The sequence below is a fragment of the Gossypium hirsutum genome, chromosome A10 (genome assembly GCF_007990345.1).
Source record: "Gossypium hirsutum isolate 1008001.06 chromosome A10, Gossypium_hirsutum_v2.1, whole genome shotgun sequence".
Taxonomy (NCBI): Eukaryota; Viridiplantae; Streptophyta; class Magnoliopsida; order Malvales; family Malvaceae; genus Gossypium; species Gossypium hirsutum.
Genome location: NC_053433.1, coordinates 26,217,903 through 26,226,861, shown reverse-complemented (window position 1 = coordinate 26,226,861; position 8,959 = coordinate 26,217,903). Strand labels below are relative to the sequence as shown.

At 30.8% G+C, this 8,959-nt stretch overlaps 1 long non-coding RNA gene across 1 annotated transcript; it reads right to left on the bottom strand.

The window, feature by feature from the left end:
- Positions 1-240: 240 nt before the first annotated feature.
- Positions 241-3,716, bottom strand: LOC121208494 (uncharacterized). The gene is made up of 2 exons (XR_005903579.1): positions 1,201-3,716; positions 241-487 (listed from the first exon to the last, which is right to left on the bottom strand). It is a non-coding gene; the product is annotated as an uncharacterized lncRNA (long non-coding RNA).
- Between the last annotated feature and the right edge of the window lie 5,243 nt (positions 3,717-8,959).

Genomic DNA, 8,959 nt, shown 5'->3' with positions numbered 1-8,959 from the left:
CAAACGCCGCTAAAGGTCATGAAATTTTAAAAAAATATATTATAAAATATTATAAAGGTCATGAAAAATTAAAATTCATTATCAAAATATTGAGGAGAATAATATCCGTGATATAAATATAAAAATTTTCTATTAAAATTCATTATCAAATTAAATTTTCTATGAAAATTTTAACTTTAAAATTAAATATAAAATTTGATGAATTCAAATTTAGAATTTAAATTAATAACACAATTAAAATTCAAAAGTTAGAACTCAAGTTATTAAATATTAAAATAAAAATAAAAATAAAAATATAGAATCAAAACTAACAGCAAGTCCAAATACAGCATCTTGTTTGCAAACCTAAACAACACTGAAAATTGAAAGGTCTTTTATAAAAGACAAATTGCTAAGTTTTGAACTAGGAATTCTAATACCCCGGAGGACAATGTAAAGTTTAAAGCTTCATAAACTACACTCTCATCAGGACAAGATGCCAATGAACCTACAAACAGGGGGGGAAAATATTATAGATTTGAATAGTCTGAAAGTGTGTAAAGGATTTTTGTACACTACTCCAGTTTGTTAATGCAGAAGTCATTGAAAAGGCTGTGCATAATGTGTACCTACAACATACAAAATAATGTAACATGAACCCTAAATCCGTTAACTGCAAAATTGCAGGAAAAGAGATCTCTTTTCCAGCAACTAAACACTTCAATTTGCAGCGATAAAACATCTCAATTTCCAGCAACTAAACACTTCAATTTGTAGTTCATAAAACACTTCATTTTACAATATTTAAGCACTTCAATTTACAGCATTTAAACACTTCAATTTGCAGCACTTTAACATCTCAATTAACAACATTTATACAACTCAATTACAGCGATAAAACATCTCAATTTCCAGCAACTAAACACTTCAATTTGCAGTAGTTAAACACTTCAATTTGCAGTACTTAAACACTTCAATTTACAACATTTAAACACTTCAATTTACAGCATTTAAACACTTCAATTTGCAGCATTTAAACAACAGCAGCCATCAATTAAATAAGAGGAATTTTAAACATTTAATAGTCATTTCCATCATAATCGACAACAAATTATATATCCACCATTTAATTAGCTTAGTTTCAACTTTAATTCGGTAATGAGCAACAATATACAACAGCATTCACTCCATCATACAAAGATATTTCAAACATCAACTTACTCACTTCCGGACCTCATTAATAGCAGCAATTTAACTGATTTCTTTCATACAGTTCTTCCAACCCGAAATAGCAAGATTAATCCACCAAGGATTGATCTTACCTAAACCTGATAAACCATGTTATTAGGATGTTGAAATTTGAAAATCAAGATCATTGCTAGTGTTAATTAATAAAAACAACAAAACATCTAAACGTTGCAAGACAATTTACAATCAAATATTAAAGCTTTGTTTATTTTCTCAAGCTGTAGTCCGTGGGCTAGAAACACCTGTTGCAGAAATATGTTTAACACAATGCCAAAAGTTTTTAAAAAAAAATCAACATAAGAAAATGAATTAGGAACCTTCTACAGCATTAGTGACAAGATCAACAGATACATCATGCATGACCGACACATCACCTATTTAACCACCAATCAAATACACAATCAGAGATTCTAAATTTCCACTCCTCACTAAATTTAAGTAATTAACTCGATAATCACTAAATTCACACTCAAATTAAATTAAATATTAGCACTAGAAACAAATTTGCACCAACATTCAAAGAGGTAATAATCCACAAGTCTACAAATCAGCTAAGGTAATTATCTTTCACCCATAGTTTTTGCCTAATAAAATTATGCTCCCAAGCTGATAAGTAATCCAATTCAAACACATAATTTCACCTAAAATACAATAACTATAATATTCAAATCAGAATATTATTTTACAAATTTAGAAAAATAAATGAGAAAAAGGATTAAAAATCAAGTTAAAATGTTAGTGAAAAGCTTATTTTCTTCTCACAAACCTTTGCATCATCCACAACATTAAACAAACAACACATTAGCAAGACGACAATGCTTGATGCAGAAATTTCAAATCTAAAATATCATCAAAATTTTAATTAAAAAAATAACATGCACATACAACTAGAAAAAAAAAGGCTAATACAACTTAATATTTATATTTAAATATATACTGAAAGTAATTAACACTCAAACATGAATAATAATTAATCATCCGTATTTAATTTGATCCAACCTCTACGAGGCAACTCCATTTAACCAAAGTATTACAACTGCTTCTTGACATCACAATGCTAGTGGTCCAAGCTTTTCCTCTGCTTGGCTTTAAGATGGGAAAGCAGTGGAGTTGGAACATGGGCATCCATTTATTTTAATGGGAGTTGAACCAATGGAAAGAATTCATGCATACTTTTCAGTCTCAATTCTAATCCAAATTACTTGATTTGGAAAGACTCTACCAGTGGGGATATAAACTATTGTTGATAGCATACTCAATTAAGGCACCTATGGTTTGCCGATGCAACTAGGGACAACAAGCAAAGTTTGCATTTCAATCACTCTTCAATGCTTAAATTAATAGTTTTTGTTTAAGAAAATGAATAAAGATAGAAAAAATTTATATTACAGGAGACCCAAAGTAGCAAAAGATTACAGAAAATAAAAAAAGGGTAAAAGAGAAGCTTAACATACCTGAAATAGAAGACAAACTGTGAAAAATCAGTTTTAGTGCTTATTGACTACCTATTGAGTTTGAGACAGGAAAGATTTTTAGAAGACCAAACTTTATACAAAAAAGAAACTGTAAAAATTATATAAAAAGCTAATAAAATTTTATCTTATCACCATGCTCTCATTCATGGAACCGTATAAGAAACTCACATGCCCTGAACTTATTAGGATTCATCACATAAAGTGCCTGAAATGCAAGAGGCAACCATTAGACGTGTAAGTATAAGAACAGTAAGGTTAACTGTTGGCTACTAGTGTTATTAAAAAGAAAAAACAAAATCAGCATGACCGAATTCCAAATATGTGCAGTCAAAATTAACACCAAAACTTGTTAAGAACCAACAAATTAAGGTGAACTGTTTTGATAACTGAACCTGTTTCTTCTTGGAATTTTGCTTTCTTAAAATATTCAGCAAAAAACTCCTTTGTCATCGGCACCAGACTTCAGCGCACTAAACATTTGCTATGAACCCTCCTTTTACTAGATCCAGCCAATTTGCTTAATACAGTTTGGGACCAATTTGCTTCATGCCGCTTGAACGAAAGAGGAAGCAACAATAGCAACTCGCCCTGAGGGAGATCAACCGGCAACTAGATTGACTGGCACAGAGCCTGATTCACTCGCCTCTGGAATGTCTTCTTTTCGCCCATTTAGTCTTCCCTCAGTTCTAGGAGCAGCGATTGACTATCTTGATGCGAAGGGGTCGCTTCTTCATGAACCAAAAGTTATATCCTAAACCAACAGATCCTCTTTCTCACAGCATTTTCGGAGCAGGCTCAGTGCTTTCTTGAAAGCCTGGAATTAAAAGAAACCGTAACAGATTGAGAGAAAATGAGTAGCTATGGTGGGTGAAATCAGTGCAGTGAAATGAAAAGGATAAACAAGTGTGATTGTTGTAGGTGTATTGACTTGGTGTTGCTGGAAATGGGAAATTTGGGGGCAAATTTTGAGAGCTATTTGGGGGATTTAGGGACTAACGAGCGGGAATTAAAAAATTGGGGATTTTGATTTTTTTTTTGCGGCGTTTTCATTAAAAACGTCATTATAACTCAATTTTTTGTGGCGTTTTAACTATTGATTAATTTTAATTTTTTTTATATTTAACATATTTTTTTATTTTTCTCTTTTGGAATTTTTTTAATTTTGAATATTGAATTTTTTAATTGAAATATGGACTAAAATATTAAATATTAAATTTTTAAGTTTTTAATTTTTTAATTTTTTAATTTTTTAATTTTTTAATTTTTAATTTTTTAATTTTTTAATTTTTGAGTTTATTTTTTATTTCGATGTAATGTGTAATTGTAGACGTGAAATTCTAATTGTGGTTTAAATGTATAGTTGAAACTTTAATTTTGATTTAATCATACACATTTAAAAAAATAAATACATCAATATATTTTTATATTGAATAAATATAAATATTTATGTATCCATGCAATATATAAATATAAAATAATGTTATATCAATAATTGTGTAAAAGAAAATGAAAAAACGTGGAGACACAATATATATTTTAAAAAGAAAATGAGTTACAATTAAAAAACGTGGAGACACAAATGAGTGCAGAGAATTTTCGTTCGTATAAATAAATATATATTTTGATTAATCAGTATAGATAAATATTAAAATAGTATAAACAAAAAACTATTAATAAAATTTAAAGGTAAACTTATCATTTAAAATATTTTCCACAAAATATCCCTTCAATCCATTAAACAATATAACACCTTATTAATATATAAAAAATATTTTTTTATCAAAATCAAGATATCTATTATCGATAACAATAATTAATTATAGGGTTTAGGATTTAATTATTGAATATGATTCACTTGAGATTAACATACTATATACCCATGGCCATTAAACCTTAAACCATAAAACCCTAAACCATAGACCTTAAACCTTAAATATTAAGCCGTAAACCAAAAAATAAATTTAATCAATATTAAGTATTGCTTCCATAATTTATTATGAACATAAGCTTTTACATTAATATATATGTATATACACATCAACATTCATGTGATGTTTTTTGGGGTTTAGGGTTTTAGAAGTTATAGTTTAGTGTTTAGTGTTTTTAGGGTTCAGGGGTTTAGTATTTTAGGGGTTATAGATCAGTGTTCATGATTTTTTAGGGTTTAGGGTTTTAGGGGTTATATGACTTTTAACGGCGTTTTACCAAAAGCGCCGCTAATGCTCTGGTTTTTAGCGGCGTTTTACCAAAAGCGCAGCTATTGCTCCGACTTTTAGCGGCGTTTTACCAAAAGCATCGCTATTGCTCTATTTTTAGCAGTGTTTTAACAAAAAAACGCCGCTATTGCTCTGTTTTTAGCGGCGTTTTACCAAAAATGCCGCTAAAACCCTATTTTCCTGTAGTGTGCTATCCGTGGACGGGAGGAGGCATCATCGCTAGACGTTATTACCGGTACCTTTTCTTTTTTTGATATTGATATATTTGCATTGATAGACCCTGGATCAACCCATTCATATATCTGTATGAATTTAGTATTTAAAAAGAGTTTACATGTTAAGTCTACAGAATTTGTAATTAAAGTATCGAACCCCTTAGGCAAGTCTGTTTTAGTTGATAAAATTTGTAAGAATTGTCCTTTGATGACTCGGGGTTACTATTTTTGGGTTGACTTGATGCTTTTACCATTCGATGAGTTTGATGTAATTCTGGGTATAGATTGGCTAACTCTGCAGATGCAGTTGTGAATTGTAGACAAAAGACTATCGAATTGAAATTTCAAAACAGTGAAATTCTTCGGATTACCTACTGTGATATTGTCTATGTTAGCTCAGAAATATATGAAAGAGGGCAATGATGCATACCTTGCATACGTATTAGATACTAAGGTGTCTAAATCAAAGATTGAATCTATACCTATTGTTTGTGAGTTTTCGGATGTAATTCCAGAAGAATTACTGGGTTTGCCACCGATCAGAGAAGTTGAATTTGGTATTGAATTAGTACCAGGAACAACATTGATATCGATAGCTTCGTACAGAATGGCTCCAACAGAATTAAAAGAGTTGAAAGCTCAATTGTAAGTGTAGAAAGCCCAATTCCGAGCCCGTCATAAACCAAAACAACAAAAATAAATAAAACCAAAGCAAGTCAAAAGTCCAAATGTTTCATTACACCAAGCCCAATAATAAAACCAACCCAAATTTCAATAGCCCAACAACTAACTAAACCCTAAACCAAAACAAACCCATAACCCTAAACCCAAACAAACCCATAACCCAATACCCAAATAAAACAAATCGGGCCCAAGTGGCCCAAGACCAAATTATCCACAGAAACCCTAGGGTTTCCACCTTGGTGCCACAGCCTCCAGCCTCTGTACGCTCCCACGTACGACCTTTGTACGCCCCAGCGCCACTCGTGCCTCCACGTCCTCCTCCGTACCTACATGAAGAAAAAAAATAACACAGCAAAATAGCAAGCAAAAGAAAACGAGCAAAATTTTGTATTTTTCTCTATTTTTTTCGTTCGGCTATAAAGCCATTTGGACTTTGATTGTATGGGATTATGGATGAAAATAGAATACAAATAAAACCATCAAAGTTTTTTTAAAGGTGATTTCTGATTTAAGTTTCTTTAAGTTTCTTTCAGTTTTCTTTGAGTTTATTGTTTGAGGTCTTTCGTTATTGCATTTAAATATATAAAAAAAGGGGAAGTGAAAAACTTACCTTACAATTGCCATGGGATTCCTTCTGCTCCATTGAAATCGAGGTATAGAGGGAATCTTAAGGCTGAAAAAGTAACCCTGAGGCTCGTGCACGCTGGTCGCCGTTCATGGTGGCGAATCGACGCTTAAGAGGCTAGATTAAGGGTCGATTGAGGGAAATAACAGGGGGCTAGGGTTTCAATTTCAAAAGGGCCGATTGTTTCTCTTTTTTGGGAGGAATTGTTTGCTTTTATAAAAGGAATAAAATGGCGCCATTTAGGGAATGAGGGAGCTCGCGCGTCGACCCGACGCATAGTCGAATCCGCACGTTTTTGCTCTAAAAGGGGAATTTGCGCGCTCAATCCTTTCCATTTGCACCGTCATTTGATTAAGTCTTATTTATATCTCTTTGGTTTCAATTTTTTCCTTGTAATTTGCGTGTTGCTTCAAATTAGTCCACGTTTAAACGCTGCGTTTTGGATTAGGGACATTTGCAGTCCATGTTCAAATTAGTCCACGTTAAAACAATTTGATTAATTTGTAAATTATCCTTCTGATTTTGTTTTATTCCAATTAAGTTTCTTAGTTTATATTTTTTTTATTTTTATGAATTATTCCTCATTCATTCTTTGACTTATTATCTTAGTATATTGTTTTGAATTATTTTATTGATTTCACTGTTTTAGTTTCATTTTTTTTTGTATATTTTCGTTTTGTTTTATTATACAATCAACTTATTTTAAAATTATCTTTTTATGAATATTCTTTGCTTCAAATATTACATTATTATTTTTACATATATTATTTATATTAAACTATTTGTATTTTATGAATATTATTTATTCATATTTATATATATTGTTTTGTATATAATTTATATCGTTATATATATTTTAAATCTATTTATATATAATTTATTGCTTTTAAAATTTTATTTTTACTATATATATATTTATTTTGTTTTTTAACACTTTCACCTATTATTATTATATATATTAACTCTATTAAGTTTTTCATCTCATGTATGTTGCCAATAAGTTAATACATGCGGTTTTAAACTATTTTGTATCTCAGTTATTTTAATTTCTTCTTACAAAATATTTGTTTTAAAACTTGTCCATATGTTATTACACTTATTTCTATTGCATTCTTTTTTTTTTAAATTTTATCGGTGCATGGCCCTTTGTTAGACTTTTTGCACATATAATTTAGGTTAAAATTATATAATTGGATCAGTTTCAAATTTTCTTTTCTTCATTTATTTTAAATTCATTTATTATCATTCAAAAAAAATTGCTTTATATTTTATTAATTTGCTATGCAAATATTAAAAAATGTATATATATGTATATAAGTATTCGGTTTTGATTGTTAGTATTGCTTGAATATGTTGGGAAGTTATCATCATTGTATATTTCAGATTGCATGTCCGAATTATTATCTTTGTCATTCAACAATGTAATGTTATGTTCATGTATATTCATTTTGTGCTTGATATTATGCCTTCTTCTCCAACACATTTGGGCCAGTTTTATTGGTTTCATTGTTTTTGTACCGCATGCGAACTTGGTAAAATGCGTTTTGAGCCGGTTTTACAAATGTTTGTTTGAAAATCTCCTAACACAAAGGCAATGTTTGATGTTTGGCAATTCGATGAATCGTGCCCTACCGTGCTGGGTTTCGATTTTCCATTTGTCCAAAATAATCAAATATTCCTTTGAAATTTCATCCGTATTTCCTAAATTCTAAAATAAGGTAATGCTCAGTGTTTGGAAATTCGAGCAATCGTGCCCTACCGTGCTGGGTTTCGACTTTTCGTTGGACTAAATAATTGAGCATCCTTTTGTAATTTTTAACGTATGAGCTTTTGGAAGCCAAGAATTGATCGTGGTTTCGAAGGTATAAAGGATCGTGTCCTATTGTGTTGGATGTGATGTTGTATTCCTTTGAAACAAGAGAATTTCGACGACCAACTTGAGCCATTAGAATGTTTTAAAAGGAATTATATTTCAAAATATTTTTAAATCTTAGACATAAGGACAGTACTTAATCAATTTGGTACCAATTTTGGGCGTAGTGAGGGTGCTAATCCTTCCTCATTCGTAACCAGCTCCCGAACCCGTTTTCTCAAATTTACGTAGGCCAAAATTGATTTCAATGGAATAAAATGTTTTTTAGGTGATCCAATCACACCTAAACAAAAAGGATTGGTGGCAACTCCATGTTTTGTTTTCAAAAGTCGATCCCCGTTGTTTTCAAATTAAAAAAAACAAAAAAAAATAGTTTTGACAGCTTGGCGACTCCACTGGAGACTGAACAAGAGAGTCAAGCCATAAAATTGATTATTTTTTGTCCTTTGTCTAAAATTGAAAATTTTATTTGAAAATCATGATTCTTTGTTGCATTCGTTTGCATGATTGTTGATTCGAGTCTTGTAGTGTACTTTTGCATTGCATTGCATGACCGTTGTGTTTATACCTTTAAGTGGGAGTAAGAAACTATGCTTTCGTGAGGTTTCCACCTCCGCATGGGCTAGTGGACTGCTTCCGGGATA